This window comes from Bos indicus, chromosome 10, assembly GCF_029378745.1.
Source record: "Bos indicus isolate NIAB-ARS_2022 breed Sahiwal x Tharparkar chromosome 10, NIAB-ARS_B.indTharparkar_mat_pri_1.0, whole genome shotgun sequence".
Lineage (NCBI taxonomy): Eukaryota > Metazoa > Chordata > Mammalia > Artiodactyla > Bovidae > Bos > Bos indicus.
The window spans coordinates 8,015,813-8,036,239 of NC_091769.1; the positions used below are offsets into that span (position 1 = coordinate 8,015,813).

The 20,427-nt window shown below is 42.8% G+C and overlaps 1 pseudogene; it reads left to right on the forward strand.

The window, feature by feature from the left end:
• Positions 1 to 664: 664 nt before the first annotated feature.
• LOC139185189 (protein MIX23-like) lies at positions 665 to 8,585 on the forward strand (annotated as a pseudogene).
• Positions 8,586 to 20,427: the final 11,842 nt, after the last annotated feature.

A 20,427-nucleotide genomic window follows, 5' to 3' on the forward strand; every position in this document is an offset into this window, starting at 1 on the left:
CTCCTAGCCAGGGATCAAACCCACATCTGCTATGCTGGCAGGCGGATTCTTTATTCCTGAGCCACCAGGGAAGCCTCACCCATCTTAATTACCACAAAAGTGGGTCATTTTAGTGTGCTGTGTCACCCATGCCAGGGAGTAAGAACATGACCGAGGCAGGGATTGTCATTACTAAGAAGCATTTAGCAGCAAGATTTCAGTTGTTTTGTGGGTGTGTGCTTTTTTTTTAGTTCTACCTGTTTTTTGCTACCAACCCATCTCCTTCTACCCCCTCATGCGTGCATGTTCAGTCGTGTGACCCTGTGAAGTGTAGCCCACCAGCGTCCTCTGTCCGTGGGATTTTCCAGGCAAGAATATTGGAGTGGGTTGCCGTTTCCTTCTCCAGTTTTGTGTGTTTGTGATATTTCATTTCTTATCTGAGATACCTAGTGCTCTTGAAACTGGCCAAAACAAAGTTAAAAAAAAAAATGTCTTTTTCAGTGTTTCCCTCTCCTCCAGGAGCTGATTTGGGGGTTTAATCATAAAGTGTAACAGTTAAGAAGCATGGAATTTGAAGACCTCACATTTCAGAGAGAGTGTTTTGTTTTTGTTTTTTTAATCAATGTTGCCTTGTTAGAAGGAATTTTTAGAAACTCTAGGTCAGTTCTCATCTCTGGATGCACAGGGCATGGCTAGAGAGCTTCTAAACAATTCTAAAGGCCAATCCCTGCTCTCTGGGGGCGAGGCCTGGACATTCATATTGCACTCAAGCGCCTTGTGGGATTCTAAATGTGTTATGCCAGAATTGACACCACTGCTTTACCAGTGCCTCTCAAATTTAACATGTGTTTGGATTATCAGTAGACTCCAGGCTGATGCACTAGGTCTGGGAGGGGACGGGGCTGTGAGTCTAACAAGTTCCCAGGCCACATTGACATCGCGGGTCCTTGGACCATACTTTGAGTAGCAGGGCCCTGAGATATGACCCTGAGGCAAAACTGGGCCAGCTCAGAGGTCCAGACACTCAGAAAATTCAATTCTCATATCCTTGTAATCACTTTCTGGGGCAGTTTTTAATGCAGCAGTCTCATGAGTGCTTAATCAAAATTTGTTTTAGGTGATATCTTTCTTGCTGAATTATTTCTCCCCTTGTGGGCCCCCCCCCCCCCCCCCCCGACAAGGGGAAAGATAGCTTAAAAGTTCTAATCTCATACATAAAACCATCCCACAAGAGGCTGGGGGTTTAGAGCGGCAACTCCCGACTCCCTTTTGTAAAGATAGTGCCCGGCAGATAGCAGCAGCTCCTGGCTACCAGAAAGAAGATGTGTATATGCTGCTTGTCTCTGGGTCTGGCTGGAAATGGTGACCTCACAGACATGCTGGGATCCTAGTCAGCCTCAGGAGCTTCCATCTTGATGGTGCTGGAATGAGCAGCTTTGGAAATCCTCAGGCAAATGAGTCAGCCCAAGGATCATCCTGACAGGAGTCACGATTCTGTCTGTGTCTGGGAGAAAACAAAGATCTAGGAAGTTGACCTGGGGTAAATCCTCCATTGTGTATGTATGCGTGCTCAGTCGTGTCTGACTCCATGTGACCCCGTGGATTTAGCCCTCCGGCTCCTCTGTCCATGGGATTTTCCAGGCAAGAATACTAACTGGAATGGTTGCCATTTCCTACCCCAGGGGATCTTCCTGACCCAGGAGTTGAACCCACATCTGCTGCATTAGCAGGTGGGTTCTTTAACACTAGTGCCACCCGGGAAGCTCTAATTCTCCATTATAGAAGCCCTGTTACAAGTGGATAGGAAAATAAAAAATAAAAAAATACTAGATAGTGAAAGAGGAACTATAAATTTTATGGGAAAAATATTGCATCTCAGTAATAATCAAATAGCTACAGTTTAAAAGAAGACAACTCTGAAAAAGTGTAAGTGTTAGTTGCTCAGTTATGTCTGACTCTATGACCCCATGGACTGCAGGCTGCCAGGCTCCTCTGTCCACAGAATTCTCCAGGCAAGAGTACTGGAGTGGGTTGCCATGCCCTCCTCCAGGGGATCTTCCTGACCCAGGGATCAAACCCAGGTCTCCTGCGTTGCAGGCGAATTCTTTATCATCTGAGCCACCAGGGACACAGCACTGACACCTATCTAATTAGCAGTGGTTTTTTTCCTGTGATAGCTGTAAACAGCCACCAAAGGAAGGATGGAAAGAAGGAAAATATAAATACCAGCAAGAGTAAGAGAATTCTGATGGGCATGCTTTAGGAGAGCAATTAGACAAATTGTCATCATCCTTATGATGTACACAACCTTGGACCCAGTTGCATGACTTTTGGGAAGCTAGCCTCAAGAAATAATTATGCTGCTGCTGCTGCTAAGTCACTTCAGTCGTGTCCGATTCTGTGCGACACCATAGACGGCAGCCCACCAGGCTTCCCCGTCCCTGGGATTCTCCAGGCAAGAACACTGGAGTGGGTTGCCATTTCCTTCTCCAATGCATGAAAGTGAAAAGTGAAAGTGAAGTCGCTCAGTCATGTCTGACTCTTTGCAACACCATGGACTGCAGCCTACCAGGCTCCTCTGTCCATGTTCATGTCCGTTTTCCAGGCAAGAGTACTGGAGTGGGGTGCCATTGCCTTCTCCGAGAAATAATTATAAGTAACAAAAAAATAGACTTCTAGTTTTTAAGAGCATTTGTATTTGCTTATTAGTTAAAAGACTGGAAACCTGCTAAATGCCAAACCCTGGAGGACTGCTTTTCCAAAACTATTATACCCATTCCAAATGATATATATTAAGTGTATGTAATGGTATTAAGTGCTTATAATACTTAATTTTTAAAAAAGCAAGATGCAGTATGTACATGCAATATGAAACCAGAAATATGGGAAGAAAAAACAAATTCATGTGGGATCTATTAGCAAAGGCTGATAGGGAATATACCAACACATTTAAATTTGTGTTTGGAGAGTTGGGTTACTTTTTTCCTTTCATGAATTTACCCTTTTTGAGTATGTGCTTGCTGCATGCTAAGTCGCTTCAGTCACGTCCGACTCTTTGCATCCCCATGCACTATAGCCCGCCAGGCTCCTCTGTCCACGGGATTCTCCAGGCAAGAATACTGGAGTGGGTTGCCATGCCCCCCTCCTGGGGATCTTCCTGACCCAGGGATCCAACCATGTCTCTTATGCCTCCTGCATTGGCAGGCGGGTTCTTTACCACTAGCGCCGCCTGGGAAGCCCAAGTATGTACTACCTCTCTAACAAAAACACAGTGCACATTAAAACAAAACAAAAACCAAATATACAAACAGAAAAACACACCCTGATACTACATTCTTTATTTTCTCCCCAAGGTACAAAGGTATTCAGAACTTCCTCTACTAGTTTTTTTCTTTGTTTTAATCTACAGTAATTTTGAAGCAGACACTCTGGAGCATTTCCTAGCCACCGATTAGTATTTCGTGCTTGGTATGTTATTCAAGCAGGAGATGAAAATGTTAGAAAATTCTATGAGTCTATACCTACATTTGACAGGTTCACACTTCTTGCATAATCATCTTGTGGAACCCTAGAATTCTACAAAACTTGAAAATGTCTTTAGCCAGACTCTGAAGCCAAGAGTGTCTTTATTTGTCCTCAACAGCTACCAGAACGTTCAGTACAGCATTTTGTTAACACACATAACCAGAGCTGTACTTTTTCCTCTGATAGACTTTATACTTGTATCAAAAGGGCTGGTCATTTATTTTCCTCTGGAATTTCTCCTTCCTTCTCAAGGAGCAAACATTATTTACTCATAACAAAACAGAAACCTTTATTCTGACTGATTTTGTTGCATAATTATGTCAGTCCTCTTATTCTTAAAAATGAATGTATGTATGTAACCCATATATTATCTAGTATTTGAAAAATCTGATTAATTCTTCCATAAGCTCCTTTTTTAAAAAACGGGCTTTAGCTGTTTATGGAGGTGCCCAGTGGCTGTGTGAGCTGAGAGGAGTTCGCCGAGTTCCAGAAATTACTCAAGGTGAGGACGATTGATGGCAGAATAGCGCATGAATTAAACACCACGGTTCCAACAGGGTCCTTCCCTGGGAAAATTAATGCCAGCCAAATCTGTAAGCAACTTTGAGTCATTGATGGTGGCCTATGTCAGTTGGGACAGAGTCATTTAAAACAGTATAGCTCAGACCTCATCAGTAGTAAAACAGCTCTGAGACGAGACAGAAAAGAATTTGGATGATTTAACATTATTAAAGGAAGTTAGAAAAGAACAGACAGAGTTGAAATGGATGCAGTCAGAACTGAATGTTGAAAAAGTGGTCAATGACAGGAGCCGGGAGGTGTTAATGAACACTGCCAAATTCACTTCAAGCCTGCAAAGAATTAATTAAAACATACCTTTCCTACACCGGCACCCGAGAGTTACAGGTTGAGTGTTGCCTCTGGAGTCAGGGGAGGAAGTGAAGTGAAAGTGTTGGTTGCTCAGTCCCACTTTTTGCGACCCAATGGACTATAGCCTGCCAAGCTCCCCTGTCCATGGAATTCTCCAGGCAAGAATACTGGAGTAGGTTGCCATTTCCTACTCCAGGGGATCTTCCCAACCCAGGGACTGAACCCAGGTCTCCTGCATTGTAGGCAGATTCTTAACCATCTGAGCCACCAGGGAAGCCCAGGTACTGCTACTGGAGTCAAGGCTGGGGGTGTTAATTCCCCATCACTTTTCGACTTCTGAGCAGGACCACATTCAGGAAAGTGAATGGTTTCAGAAAAAAAATCCTCAGTGCAGGTGTAGACAGCTGAAAGTCAGCCAGAGAAGGACGATGAATCAGTGAGCTTCAAGGAATGCAAGCAGGGCCCTGACAGCATCGGCTGCGTCATATTAATCCCCAAACTCACTAGCTCTCCTGAGATTTTTTTTTTATTGACATATTTGCAATGTTGTGTTAGTTTCAAGTGTATAGCCAAGTGATTCAGTTATACATCTATACATGTACATTGCAAATACTTCAATTAAAAATATACATATTCTTTCTCGGATTTCTTTCTTTCTTTCTTTCCTTTTTTTTTTGGCTGTGTTTCACGGCTTAGATCTCCCACCAGGGATTGAGTCCAGGCCCCAGCAGTTATAACACTGACTCCTAACCACTGAACCACCAGAGAAGTCCAAGATTCTTTTCCATTATAGATTATTCCAAGATAAATAGTAGGGTTCCCTGTGCTCCACAGTAGGTGCTTGCTGTTTACCTACTCTATATGTAGTAGTGTGTATGTTTTTAGAGTTAACTCTAAAGCAAGTGTGGGGCTGTGGGCTTCTGGGAGCAGACTCCACAGGGAGCCACCAGAATTCATTTAGAGACCTAGACGCTCGTACTCCTTATTTACATAAAAGAAATTTAGCAGAGTCATAGGTTTCTATTACCTCTATTCATGTAGAAGGAAAGGGCCATGCCAGTTAGAATACACTAATTTGGTAAATAAGTCTTACAGTTGTCTTTAGACTATTTGGGAAAGCAGAGACATCATTTATAACATCTTTGCCAGGGCAGCAAATTATCGAGTAAGACAACCTATTACTGACCTTTATTTAGAGATCAATGATTCCTCAAAGAGGCCATGGCAAAAATTTCTGACGTCAGAGTAGCACAAGACTCCCTTGTTCATATCATGCATCCCAACACAAGTTGGTAATCGTTACAAATAATCACTACATCACTACATGGAACAGGAGAGCAAGACTGATTCTCTGTGAATTTGACTTTTTTGGAGAATGTTCTCAGAATCAATATAAAGATATCAAATTGGTATCTGTTCTTCTGCATGAGTGGAGAAGAGGTAGAGGCCCTGGGTCAGATATCTTGGGTTCAAAGCTTGGACTCTGCACCCTTTCAGATGAATCTCCTCATCTGAAGAATAATCTAACCTCTCTGGGCCCATTGTCTTTCTCAGTAATATGGGAATTAACAGTAGTACCCAGATGGCTCAACCGGGAAAGAATCTGCCTGCAATGCAGGAGCTGAGGGAGACTCAGGTTCAATCTTTGGGTCAGGAAGATCCCTGGAGGAGGAAATGGCAACCCACTCCAGTATTCTTGCCTAAAAAATCCCATGGAAAGAGGAGCCTGGTGAGCTACAGTCCAAAGGGTTGCAAAGAGTCAGACACGACTGAAGCAACTGAGCACAGCACATACAGACCCTGTACTGAGTGCTGGAGCTATTGTGGAGTTAGATAAAGAAGTCAGTTCATACTGTGGCCAGGAACTTGCTCAGAAAATGTCAACAATTATTTTAATTACTTCTAAAAGTGGCAGTTCCATTTCAGTTAAAATCTTATTATCTGACATGTTCTATCAGTATTGTTAAATTGAATTTGGCTGTTTATTTTAGTTTTGTTTGTGTTGAATTTGTGCTTTTTATAGTTGGATAAACACAAGATATTTATACTTTCTTTGGAAAACATACCATTATAGTAAAAATAACTTCAGCCAACATTTGAGGCGCATGCCTTCCTCAAGATTTTCTAAAAACTCTGGTCTATGTCTATAATACATTTTGTAGAAGAGCCCTCGTTACTCTTTTTCTTTAGAGTGTTTTTAGCAAGGAATTAACCATCACTGGGTTGTTATTCAAGGGAGAGGACTGTGAGCCTGCTGCTGCTGCTGGTGCTGCTAAGTCGCTTCAGTCGTCCGACTCTGTGCAACCCTGTAGACCGGAGCCCACCACACTCCCCTGTCTCTGGGATTCTCCAGGCAAGAACACTGGAGTGGGTGTGAGCCTGCTTAGAGGATTGGAAAGCAGAGGGGCTTCTGGGCATGGTGGGGTGGGCAGCTGATGCTTGAAGGTTCTCTTACCCTGTCCCTGGGTACATACAGTGGGAGCAAGGAGAGCCGTGGGGGATGGGGCCCTTTGCACTGATCATGACAGAGGAATCCCCAGATTCCTCTCCTGAGTAGGTCCAGGAATCCCAGGGGTGCCCACTGCATCCCAAGGGGCCTCCTGGGATTCCTGGTTCTATCCAAGAGAGGGATCTGGAGAGGAAAGACAGATTCCTTGCTCCAAGTAGGATGGGGCCACCAAGTCACATTAATTTAAATACAATGAAGTTGGACATAATATATGCATCCTCTCTGACTTCTGTTGGTGACTTTTCATCTTTAGGAAGTTGCGTTGGGGAAAGGAAGTGCAGTTGTCTGGGAGGCTTAGCTGCGAAATCTCGGCAACAATGAGGACCCCTTCTGCACCTAATGCTGCCTCTCGGTGATGGAGGCAGCACTTGTCCCATCCGCGAGTTCAAAGGCAGCAACGCAGCCTCAGTCCTGCCCTGACCCAGCAGGGAATCCTGCCCTGTTATCTGTTAGTCAGCCCCTTGTTACCCTTTGCAATCTCACCATAAATTAATTGGGACTGGCATCTGTCAAGACATTAGGATCTATGCCCACGGAGGGTTCAGGTAAAATGGAAAAGCAAGCTGCTTCTTTAGAAATGTGAACACTGCATTGTCAAGAAAGGGGAAAACTGTGCTGAGTGATGAAGAAATTATTCGCATTGTCTTGGGGAAAGACTCCTCTGTATTAGTGGAAGAAGGTAAAAGCCCTGTCAGATACAAGTCAAGGAAGACAAGTAATTAATAATCAGCTCTGGGCTCGGTGTGAAAACCTGGAAAACTGAAAATGGGCTTCGGTGCCCAGGTTGTAATACCTCTGGGATCTGTGTGTGGAGTGAGTGGCAATGTTTAAAGCTCATTTGCACCATGGCTGTCCTCAATTAAGAATCAGCCCTCCATACGTATTGAGTGTGGTTCCAGACCAACTCTGGAAAGGTCCTTTGTATGAGGGGAAAAAACCAAGCAGGTGAATCTCAACCTCTGCCTCACCCTAGATCCACAAAACGGACAGACCCAGGCTCTGGCCACATGCCAACAACTGCAAATTCCACAGCTGGGAATCTTTTGCCAAGAATTTTGTCTCTGATCATTTCAACTGCAGGTGGAGGTCGGGAGGGGTGCAAGGTACTTACATGCTGGTAGCTTTCAACAGCAAGATATGTAGGGAGACAGATACCCAGGACTCTATGTACCCACGAGTCCCTGCCAGACCAGAGGCCAAGGTCAAACCACTGGCCCTCCAGGGAAGCCAGCTCATTCAAATTCTGAGTAAATGTTCCCTAAAAGAAACTGACCCCAGGCATGAGATTCTTTCCCAAGTTAGGTTATCTGCAAAATGGTTTACAGGAAGCCAAGTGGCCAAGGACTTGAACAGATGACCTTTCGAATAAATGGCAGCTCATGGGATAGAAGCTTGTTGCTTTAAAAATGAATCTTGGTGGAGCTTTCTGTGTTAGCTCTCTCTCCCCTTGGCCTGAGACCGTCAGATGTGCAATTTGAAATGTTGTCCTTATCCTGTCACAAATCAGGTGGAGAGTGGCTAAGAGCCCAGGCGATCCATTTCAAACAAAGGCTAATCCAACAAAAGCTACATCCCAACAAGAGTGGGATGTAGAGCTCTTCGGGGGTGTCACAGAGAAGATCTGATCTTGGGTTCTTTGAGGCTTTGTCATTTGTTTCCCAGGGGAACAGACACCTTGAGGGTTTACTAAGTGAAAAAGTGTGTGAAGTGTTATATAAAATGAAGCCACCAGACCCAGATCTCCACTGTCAGGAGCTTAGTCTCGTCTCACAGAGGTTGCTCTCTTACTGTCTCCCTCTCTCCCTTCCTTTCATCCATCCATTCCTTCTAGGTGCTTTTACTAAGTCTCAGTGGAAGCAGGAAGAAGGATGAAATAAGTCACATCCTCAGGTGGGTGGTTCTTGATCCGACCCTAAACCCTTTGCCTCTGACCTGGAGTGAGATGCAGCAGACTTCTAGGTCATTCTGCCCCCAGTCATTTCATGGCCTCAATCATGGGCCTGTACAGAGGTCCTCAGGCAGCTAGACAGCACTTTAATTCAGCATGTACACACATGCGCAGCCTGTACATACGTGGTCCTCTGGTTCTATAGGCAGAAGGCAGTCATCTAATTAATGGGGTCTCAAAACTCAAGTCACTCATCATTATCTGAAAACATGAAAACATGTAAGCCCAGCGTTATTCTACTTGCTCAAAGTTTTGTCTTACTGGTTTTTATGTTGAAAGTGTAGTTTTAAAGTCAAGTCGGGTATTAGTTGCTCAGTCCGTCCCCCACCCCCAGGCTGTAGCCTGCAGGGCTCCTCTGTCCTTGGACTTCTCCAGGCAAGAATACTGGAGTGGTTGTCATTTCCTTTTCTTGTTTGAGCTCAGCCCATCTGTACCGCATTGGCCATGTAGTGAGTCTGTTCTCTAACTCTTTCCCTCTGTTGGAACCATGTTGGAACCTTCATTCATGCAGCCTGCCCTGGCATCACTGACATAATCTCATCATCCACACATTCAGTTCAGTTCAGTCGCTCAGTCGTGTTCAGCTCTTTGCGACCCCATGGACTACAGCACACCAGGCTTCCCTGTCCATCACCAACTCCCAGAGTTTACTCAAACTCATGTCCATTGAGTCGGTGATGCCATCCAACCATCTCATCCTCTGTCATCCCCTTCTCCTCCCACCTTCAATCTTTCCCAGCATCGGGATCTTTTCCAATGAGTCAGTTCTTCGCATCATGTGGCCAAAGTATTGGTGTTTCAGCTTCAGCATGAGTCCTTCCAATGAGTATTCAGGACTGATTTCCTCTAGGATGGACTGGTTGGATCTACACATTAAGTTCCATAGACTGTTCTCTGTGTGTGCATGTGTGTGTGTGCTCAGCTGTGTCCGACTCTCTGGGACCACATGTACTGTAGCCCACCAGGCTCCTCTGTCCGAGATTCTCCAGGTAAGAACACTGGAGTGGGTTGCCATCTCCTTCTCCAGGGCATCTTTCCCGACCCAGGAATCAAACCCTCAATTCTTCTCTCATTTACTCCAAAAACAATTTACAGCCTCAAATCAAAAGAGGGAAATGTGGGTCCAGCAGCCTCTGGGCAGAACTCAATTATATTGCAGTCATTCTCACCATCTACAATATGCATACATTATATTATCTTAAAAAGAGTATTATCAATATGAAAACATGACATTCAGATATTCGTACAGAAAACTAATTCATCTGTGGACCCTGCTTAATATTAAAGAGATCAGAGTACTATTACTATGTTCCTTCTATATGTAGCTTATATATTATTATTTGTAGCTGTTACAAGATAGTCAAATATCGTTGATCTCAAATAAGATTCCATGCCTAAATAATATGAAAATTTGATCTTCGGTCCTTACAAAAAACATAGTCTCTGTAGAGACTAAATACGGCCATTCTTTTACAGTCATGATTACCTTATTAAGACAGATTTTTGTGAAAACAGCCTTCCCCAATAGCTCAGCAGTAAAGAATCTGCCTGCAAGGCAGGAGACAAGGGTTTGATCCCTGGGTCAGGAAAATCCCATGAAGGAGGAAACAGAATGGGAAAATACCCACTCCAGCGTTCTTGCCTGAAAAAAGTCCCATGGACAGAGGAGCCTGGCGGGCTAGAGTTGGGCACAACTGAGCAGCTAAGCACGCATGCCCTTGTTCAAATAAACAAATCTTCAGAATTGAAAATAAAGGGGTACTATGATTTATAAAGACTGCTAATTGGCTTTATTCCTCAGTTGCTTTGCACTTTAGTTGGTGGTAAATATAAACGCTTGTATCTCTTTTCCTCTTGGAAATTATGAACTTATCAGAATTGGGAACAATGGTTTTTCTATAAAGGGTACTGTTCCAGGAAGTTTGCGGATTAATGCGTACTTGTTCTGAGAAATAAACAAGGCTGTATCCTCTGACTTGTGGGAGGCACTCCCTCCTTCTATACTCTTTCACCCTTAATCATCAATTAATGCTTCAGTAATTCTGAAATATCCAGAATTGCAAAAAACAATTTTGCAAAATTTTACTGTATAAACATGGTGTCATTAAAGTCTGTGCATTTAGCAAAAGAGAGTTAAATACAGCTCTCATATTTATTTTTTTAATGAAAAGGGCAAGAAAAAATGAAATTTATATGCAATTCTGATTCAAGAAGGTGACCGAGCATATATGTTGGTTATCCTTCTTTCCTAAGATCCTATTTAAGTGATAAAGAACTTAAGAGTATAAGCCCATAATTGCAAGGATAATGAGAGATCTATTGGGCATCAGCAGTTGAGACATTTTCACAAATTTCTGGGAGCTGGGAAGAGGACATGAACATGGAAACAGAGATTGAAGTGCACAGGGTTATGTGCGGGGGGGGGGGGGGGGGGGGGGGGCGGGGGCGGGAGAGGACATGGAGGGTGGATCTTTTCTGCCTGACAGATGCCCAGAGGGGATTGAACTGGAGTCCGCGTGTTAGAAAGGGCAAACTGAGAAAAAGGCTGAGAACAGATTTGCAAAATGCTGTCGGAAAACTATTTAGGATCTAGAATTCTATTAATCCAAAACATATGCCAAAATTAAGGCAAATAAAGACATTTTCAGAAGTCAGATAAAGTTTACTTGGTACATATCCTTTCTTTTTTTTTTTTTCCCAGCCTTAACGCCTCCTTTTTTTTTTTAAACACCAAAAACATTTTGTATTGGGGTGTAGCTGATTAATAATGTTGTGATCGTTTCAAGTGAACATTGAAGGGACTCCAATACATATTACACGTATCCATTCTCCCCCAAGTCCCCCAGCCATCCAGGCTGGCACATAACATTGACCAGAGTTCCAGCTACATACCCTTTCTTAAGAAGTTACTTAAGGATGTACTCCAGTAAAAAGGGGAGAAACCCAAGGGGAAAGCAGAAAGGCAATTCAAGCAGTGGAGGAACTAAACCAGGATGAGCATTGCATAAATTGTTAAAGTCCTTGGGCTGCAAGAAGTGTATCATCAAGAAGAAAAGACTGGATTCCAGGCAACATATAAAGTCAGAAGCTGTAGGGAGGAGGGCAGGAAAAGCTGGTGGCAAAGTCATGTTTTTTCTTTCACTTAGAGATGTAGTTAGAAACCCCAAGAAAAAAATCTGTAAGGAATTAACAATCCTAATATGAAGCAAACTGAATTATAGCATGATCTTGAGCAGTTAATGGAGTATGACAAAAGAATCTTTATGCTAGGTACATTCTCTCATAGCGGCTTAGGGAATATGACATTCCATGGAGGGAGAAGGAAGCAAAATCATGGCTCAAAGCAAAAAAAAACCCTGAGCTTTTCAGTGAACAGTATTTACAAAGTTTTAATAAAATAATGAGCCCTGGCTTCCTGGCTTTCCTCTTTTGCTAAAAATAAAGAGCACCAGGACTTTCCTGTTGCCCCAGATGGTAAAGAATCTGCCTACAATGCAGGAGACCTGGGTGCTATGCCTGGGTCAGGAAGATCCCTTGGAGAAGGGAATGGCTACCCACTCCAGCATTCTTGCCTGGAGAATTCCATGGACAGAGGAGCCTGGGATTGCAAAGAGTCAGACACGACTGTGACTAACACTTCAACACTTCAATAAAATAATCAGTTTACTGATTCTCAGTTTTTAGAGGCTACCCAACAGGGAGAATTTGGTGATTATAGAACAATGAAAATGTTTTCAGCTTTGATCGTGTTAAGATGAAGGTAATCTGGCAGAGGTTGAGAGTGGAAGGATGGAGAGCAGATGAAAGAAAGAATGGAGGTGCTGATATTCCCAAGCTAGATTGTAGAGAGTCTGTAGTTTGTGTCTAAAATGAAGAAGAAATAGAAGTTGAAGTATAAATATTTACAATTATGAAAATAATCAGTTAAATAATTCAAAACTGTAATATAGCTATCAAGATTATGAGGCAAGGGAGAAGAAAGTTAAATTTAGTCTAAGTAAATAAAATTCTAATCTCTCATTGTTGGAAATCGATAGAAACTTTCTAAAATTAAGAATCAAGAAGTAGGTGTAGGTGAAATGATCAAATGACTTTTATTCTTCAGTTTGTTAATATGATGTGTCACATTGATTTATTTACAGATATTGAACCATTCTTGCATCCCTGGTATAAATTCCACTTGATGTTGGCATATGATTCTCTTAATGTATTTTTGAATTTGGTTTGCTAATGTTCTGTTGAGGGTTTTTGTGTCTATGTTTATCAGTGATATTGGCCTATAATTTTGTGTGTTTACGTGCTATCTTTGTCTGATTTTGGTACCAGGGTGATGCCAGCATCATAGAATGAGGTTTTTAAGTTAATTTTAAAAATATTTATTTTTATTTTTTTATTTGCAGCATGTGGGATCTAGTTCCCTGATCAAGGATTGAACCCAGGCCCCCTGCATTGGGAACATGGAGTCTTAGCCACTGAACCACCAGGGAGGTCCCTAGCATTAATTTAGAAGTGTTCCTTCCTCTGCACTTTTTAAAATAGTTTGAAAAGGATAGGTGTTAACTCCTCTCTAAACATTTGGTAGAATTTATCTTGAAGCCATCTCGTCCTGGACTTTTGTTGGGAAATTTTTCTGTTATTGATATAATTTCATTACTGGTAATTTTTTATTTCATATGTTCTATTTCTTTCCGATTCAGACTTGGAAGTTTATGTTTCTAGGAATTTATTCATTCCTAGTAAGTTGTCCATTGTATCACTATACAACTGTTCATAGTGATCGCTTGTGATCCTTTGTATTTCTGTGGTATCAGTTGTCACTTTTCTTGCATTTCTGATGTTCTTACTTTGGATCCTCTCTTTTTTATTCTTGATGAGCCTGGCTAAAGGTTTATCAATTTTGTTTATTTTTTCAAAGTACTTACTCTTAGATGAATTTTTATTTTTATAGTTTCTATTTCACTTATTTCTGCTCTGATCTTTATTATTTCTTTTCTTCTCCTAACCTTTTGTTGTTGTTGTTGTTTTTCTGGTTCCCTTAGTTGTAAGATTAGATTGTTTATTTGAGATTTTTGTTCTTTCGTGAAGTAGACTCAGAGTGCTAGAAACTTCCCTCTTAAAACTGCTTTTTCTGTGTCCCATCTGTTTTGGATCATTGTGTTTCCATTTTCACTTGTCTCCAGGTATTTTTAAATTTCTTCTCTGACTTCCTCAGTGACCCATTGGTTGTTTAGCAGCATATTGTTAGCCTTCTGGTCTTCCCTGGTGGCTCAGACGGTAAAGCGTCTGCAAGCAATGAGGGAGACCCAGGTTCGATCCCTGGGTCAGGAAGATCCCCTGGAGAAGGAAGTCGCAACCCATTCCAGTATTCTTGCCTGGAGAATCCCATGGAAGGAGGAGCCCGGTGGGCTACAATCCATGGGGTCGCAAAGCGTTGGACACGACTGAGCGAATTCACTTTCACGTGCTTGCTTGTTTAAAGCAATCTATGTATATACATCGGAGAAGGCAATGGCACCCTACTCCAGTACTCTTGCCTAGAAAATCCCATGGACGGATTCTGCCAGGCCTGCATTTTTATTTCCCCCTCAATATTTAATATTTTTACATGATATTTCACTGCTGTTTGTTTTATGTATCCCCTAGCTCCTTACTATGGATATAGATGATTTTATTGCTTTTGTATGTTAATCTTCGTACTCGCTTTATAAGCAGTCAATCAAGAGCTTTCGACCTTTACTGTGTGTTTGCCTTTCCTAATGAGACTTTTCCTTTCATAATTTTTATATTTTTAGCTTGAGTCTTTTCTTTTCCACTTGGAAAACTGCCTTTAACATTTCTTGTAAAGATGTTTCAGTGGTGCTGCACTCTTTTTTAGCTTTTGCTTATCTGTAAAAAGCCTCATGATGAAAGTGAAAGAGGAGAGTGAAAAAGTTGGCTTAAAGCTCAACATTCAGAAAATGAAGATCATGGCATCTGGTCCCATCACTTCATGGGAAATAGATGGGGAAACAGTGGAAACAGTGGCAGACTTTATTTTTCTGGGTTCCAAAATCACTGCAGATGGTGACTGCAGCCATGAAATCAAAAAATGCTTACTCCTTGGAAGGAAAGTTATGACCAACCTAGATAGCATATTCAAAAACAGAGATATTACTTTGCCAACAAAGGTCCGTCTAGTCAAGGCTATGGTTTTTCCTGTGGTCACGTATGAATGTGAGAGTTGGACTGTGAAGAAGGCTGAGCACAGAAGAATTGATGCTTTTGAACTGTGGTGTTAGAGAAGACTCTTGAGAGTCTCTTGGACTGCAAGGAGATCCAACCAGTCCATCCTAAAGGAGACTAGTCCTGGGTGTTCATTGGAAGGACTGATGCTGAGGCTGAAACTCCAATACTTTGGCCACCTCATGCGGAGAGTTGACTCACTGGAAAAGATCTTGATGCTGGGAAGGATTGAGGGCAGGAGGAGAAGTGGACGACAGAGGATGAGATGGCTAGATGGCATCACTGACTCAGTATGGACATGAATTTGGGTAAACTCCATGAGTTGGTGATGGACAGGGAGGTCTGGTGTGCTGTGATTCATGGAGTCGCAAAGCGTTGGACACGACTGAGCAACTGAACTGAACTGAAACTTCTTTCTTTCTCCTTCCAGTCTGAAGGCCAGCTTTGCCAGGTAGAATATTCTTGGTTGTAGGTTTTTTCTTTTCATCGCTCTGAGTATATGATACCATTCACTAAAAAGCCAACTAATAGCTTTATGGGAGCTCCATTGTATGTAACTTATTGCTTTTCTCTTGTTGCTTTTAATATTCTCTCTTTATCTTTAATTTTCAGCATTTTAATTATAATGCATCTTTATGTATGTCTCTTTGTATTTTTCTGGTTTGGGACTGTCTGTGATTCCTGATGTCTGTTTCCTTCCTCAGATTAGGGAAATTTTCAGCTATTGTACCTACAAGTAATTTCTCCATTCCTTTATTTGGAATGGAGAAATTCTCTATTCTCCTTCTGCAACACCTATAATGTGAATGTTAGTATGCTTGATGCTATCTTAAACTATCCTCATTTTATTTTAATCTTTTTGTCTTTTTTCTGCTCAGCTTCAGTGGTTTCCACTACTCTTTTTTTATGATCCATTTCTCTGTACCATCTGATCTACTATTGATTCCTTCTAGTGTATTTTTATTTCAGCTATTGTATTCTTCAGCCCTTTTTGGTTCTTCTTGTTATTAATATTTTCTAACTCATGGTTAAAATTCTCACTGTGCTCCATCCATTCTTCTCTTGAACTCATTGAGCATCTTTATGACCATTACCCTGAGCTCTTTTGTCAGTTAGATTCTGGCCATTACCCTGAGCTCTTTGTCAGTTAGATACCTTGTTTCCACTTCACTTAGATCTTCTTCTGGGACTTTGTCTTGGTCCTTCTTTGGACCATATGCCTCTATCTCCTCATTTTGCCAGGTCTCTGTGTTTATTTTTATGTATTAGGTAAGTTGGTTACCTCTCTTGGAGATGTAACCACTTGGGGAAGTGATCTTATAGAGACATCCTCTTGGGCCTAGCAACTCACTTCGTCTGATCACCAGAGTTAAATGCTCCAAAAGCGCCCGCTATGGGCTGTGTGGGCCCTTCTGTTCGGTGGGCCTGGCTGCAGTGGGGATGCTGGTAGCGGGGCTGGCCCTCAGCCAGTTGCATATGTAGTCCTGCCTCATGAGGGGGCTTCTGGCTCTCTAGTAGATGGGGCTGGGCCCCAGGATGGCTGACCGTGTGGCCCAGGGAGTCGTGAGACTGATACTAGCCCTCTAGTGGGTAGGTAATCTCCTGGCTCTGATAGGGTCGAGGAAAGACCCCAAAACAGTGCTGGTCAGCACCCGTGTCCTCGTGGTGGAATAAGCTCCCCCAAATTGATGCTACCAGCATCTGTGTTCTTAGGGCAAGTCCTGTTACTTCCTGCCTCTCTAGGAAGCTCTCTGAGATCAGTCAGGATATCGAACCCAGGCTTCTTTTGAATTACTCCCTTTACACTGGGACTTGGAGGGTATGAGTTGGCACATGACCTTTAAGAGCAAAGCTTCTGCTTACTACCCTCCTCCGGTTCTCCTTTACGTAAGTCCTGCTGGTGTTCAAAGCCAGATGTCCTAGGGGCTCATCTTTTCGGTGCAGGACTTCCAAGTGACGGAGCCCAACGTGGGGCTTGGACTCTTTACTCCTCGGAGAGAACGTTTGCAATTTCAATTTTCCTCTTGTTTCTTGGTCGCCTACCTGGAGGTGTGAGTCTTTACTATACTACATCTCTACCTCTCCTACTCATGCTGTGCTGCCTGCATTTTATCTTTAGTTGTGGAAAATCTTTTCTGTTGGTCTTCAGGGCGGCTCCCAGGCGGTGCTGGTGGTAAAGAAAGAGACGTGGGTTTGATCCCTGTGGTTGGGAAGATCCCCTGGAGGAGGGCATGGCAACCCACTCCAGTATTCTTGCCAGGAGAATCCTATGGACAGAGGAGTCTGGCAGGCTACAGTCCATGGGGTCACAAAGAGTTGGACATGACTGAAGCAATTTAGATAGTTTCTCAGTAAAATAGTTGTAATTTTGGTTGCTCCTGGGAGGAAGTCCGCTCAGGTTCTTCCTACTCCACCCCTCCCTAATTTGATATTTTAAAAATTTGTATGTAATGGTTGAATGATGGCTGCTGCTGCTAAGTCACTTCAGTCACATCTGACTCTGTGCGACCCCATAGATGGCAGCCCACCAGGCTCCCCCGTCCCTGGGATTCTCCAGGCAAGAACACTGGAGTGGGTTGCCATTTCCTTCTCCAATGCATGAAAGCGAAAAGGGAAAGTGAAGTCGCTCAGTCATGTCTGATTCTCAGCAACCCCATGCACTGCATCCCACCAGGCTCCTCTGTCCTTGGGATTTTCCAGGCAAGAGTACTAGAGTGGGGTGCCATTGCCTTCTCCAGAATGATGGCTAACTATTGGCAATTTGACTTGTAAATCCAACTTTGAAATTATTATGGTTATTGCCTTTAAATATTTAGCTCAATAAATCATAGCTTTCTGCTTATTTGATTTCACAGTACAGTTATAAAAATCACCCAGAAAAAGTGATACATAGTTTGTGCTGTTTCCCTAAATGGAATAAAAACTAATTTTGCTGTAAAGTCTTTATAACTTCCCATAAGGAAACTGGTGATCTTGTGGGGTCCTGAGTGTGCCCTGAAGTCTCTCATTCACATGCGACACAGCCCTGACTCCTGGGCATCCACTCCCACGTGGGGAAATCACCCAAGTTGACAAATAGCAGAAGGGCATGTGGGCCCCCTACTGTCCCGCTGGAAGACTGCACCCGCCTGCACAGCATTCCAAAGTGGAAAAAAAAGGCTTCATGTGAAGGTAGTGGCTGCAGAAAGGAGACTCCACCTGGATCCCCAACTGCATTTGTTTACATGTTTTCGTCAATAAATATGGTATCCTAAACTATCCTCTGCTGAGATTCCTTTTGTCGCTTCCCAGGCGGCACAGTGGTAAAGAATCTGCCTGCCAGTGCAAGAGGTGCAGGAGGCCTGGGTTTGATCCCTGGGTTGTGAAGATCCCCTGGAGAAGGAAAAGGCAACCCAGTCCAGCTCTTGCCTGAAAAATCCCATGGACAGAGGAGCCTGGCAGGCTACAGTCCATGGGGTCACAAAGAGTCAGACACAACTGAGCCCACACACACAAATTATTTACATAACGATTTGGAGAAATTTGAATGTGGACTACTTGCTAAATGATATTTGGATATTATTGCTAATGTTCTGATAATGATTCTGTGGTTATATAGAGTGCCCTTATTTTATGAGATGCTTGCTGAAGTATTTAGTGGTGAAATACGATGCCTGCAACAAATTCTCAAATGGCTTTTTCTCTCATCCACAGTTAAAGCCAAAGTCCTACAAGGCCATTTTCCCTTTGAAATCCATTCTCACCTTTCATAATAATTGATTTCTGGTTGAGAAATAGCTGCTCAGCCCAAGACTACGCTTCCCAGACTCCTTGCAGTTAAATGGCATACAGTCCCCACTTCATAGTTTCTGTGAGTGTTGGCTGGTTTGTTTTTCCAACGCAGCCATTGAAATTGTACCCCAGAGCCACTGTCGGTTGGTGCCAGGCTCTGATGTGGAGAGTGTCATTTGAAAAGTGTTATTTTATTTTTGTTACCTTTATCAGTTTTTCCCTGATTGTAAAAATTTAGAGAAATTCTAAAAGAAGAAAATTAAAATAGCCATAATTCCATCAACCTGATTAAAAATATTAACATTTATACCTTTCCAGAACTTTCCTATTCATGTATGCATTAAAATTGGGAGAAACCCTGATGCTAGGGAAGATTGAGGGCAAGAGGAGAAAAGGGGCAACAGAGGATGAGATGGTTGGATGGCATCACCGACTCAATGGACATGAGATTGAGCAAGCTCTGGGAGATAGTGAAGGACAGGGAAGCCTGGTGTGCTGCAGTCCATGGGGTCACAAAGAGTTGGAAACGACTGAGTGACTGAACGACAACAATGCAGGGAAATACATATTACAAAAGCAGAGCATATGAGGCAGTTCTGTAATCTACGTTTATTTTATTGATTTACTTTTGGCCACATCTCGCAGCATGTTGGATCTTAGTTCCCCAGCCAGGGATTGCACGACTGAAGCGACTTAGCAGCAGCAGCAGCAGCAATGAGAACATGGAGTCTTAGCCACTGGCCCAGCAGGGAAGTCCCTATAATTTTCATTTAGTATGTTGTGAGTATATTTACATATTCATAATCACATATCTTTAAGGAATATTCATTCTTTAATTGTTTGAATACTGAAAACTCCTTGTTCCTAAGGGATCCCAGCACATGGATTACACCTCCACTATCGATGCTATATTAACACTAATTGTATGCTGGAGGGTAAAACAGAAAATACAACAAAACCAAAATGACAAAGCATAGAGGAGGATAGTAACATTTTAACCAGAGAGAAACTGCCCCAAATGCAGGAATTCAGAAAAGTAAAGCAACCAGCAACACATTACAAACTATTATGCATGATGTAAATCCACCACGTGGCCGAATAAAACAAAACCCAGACAAATAAAAGCCCTGAAACTGAAAATGTTCCAAATCACCATCCAGTTCACTTCCTAACTCCGTGTATGGCCTCACGCACTGCAGGTGCTTTGGAAAAGAGACTTTGGAACTCAGTCTCTCATCTGTAAAGTGAGGAGTTGAACTAATGCACCCTTAGGTCCCTCTGGTTCAGACCTTCCCTGATCCTAAGGAAGCAGATTTTTTCTGACCCAAGGAGAAAAGATCAGAACACTGAATAGCACTTTTAGGGTTTTAACTGGACTGGCCGCTGACCCACCACTCCCTCGGTCTGTTGACCAGATAACAATGGGAGCCCCTAAATGGGTCAATCTGGATGCCCAGCAGGTGCTTTGAAATGCTATTGATTCAGGCTAAATGGGCAGGATGGGCACAGAGTTGCCATGGAGAAGCAAATAGTGGAGGCAGGTGGAACTGTAAATCATTCTCTCTAAACTTCTTTACTTTTTCTTTCTTCTTTCATGACTTTC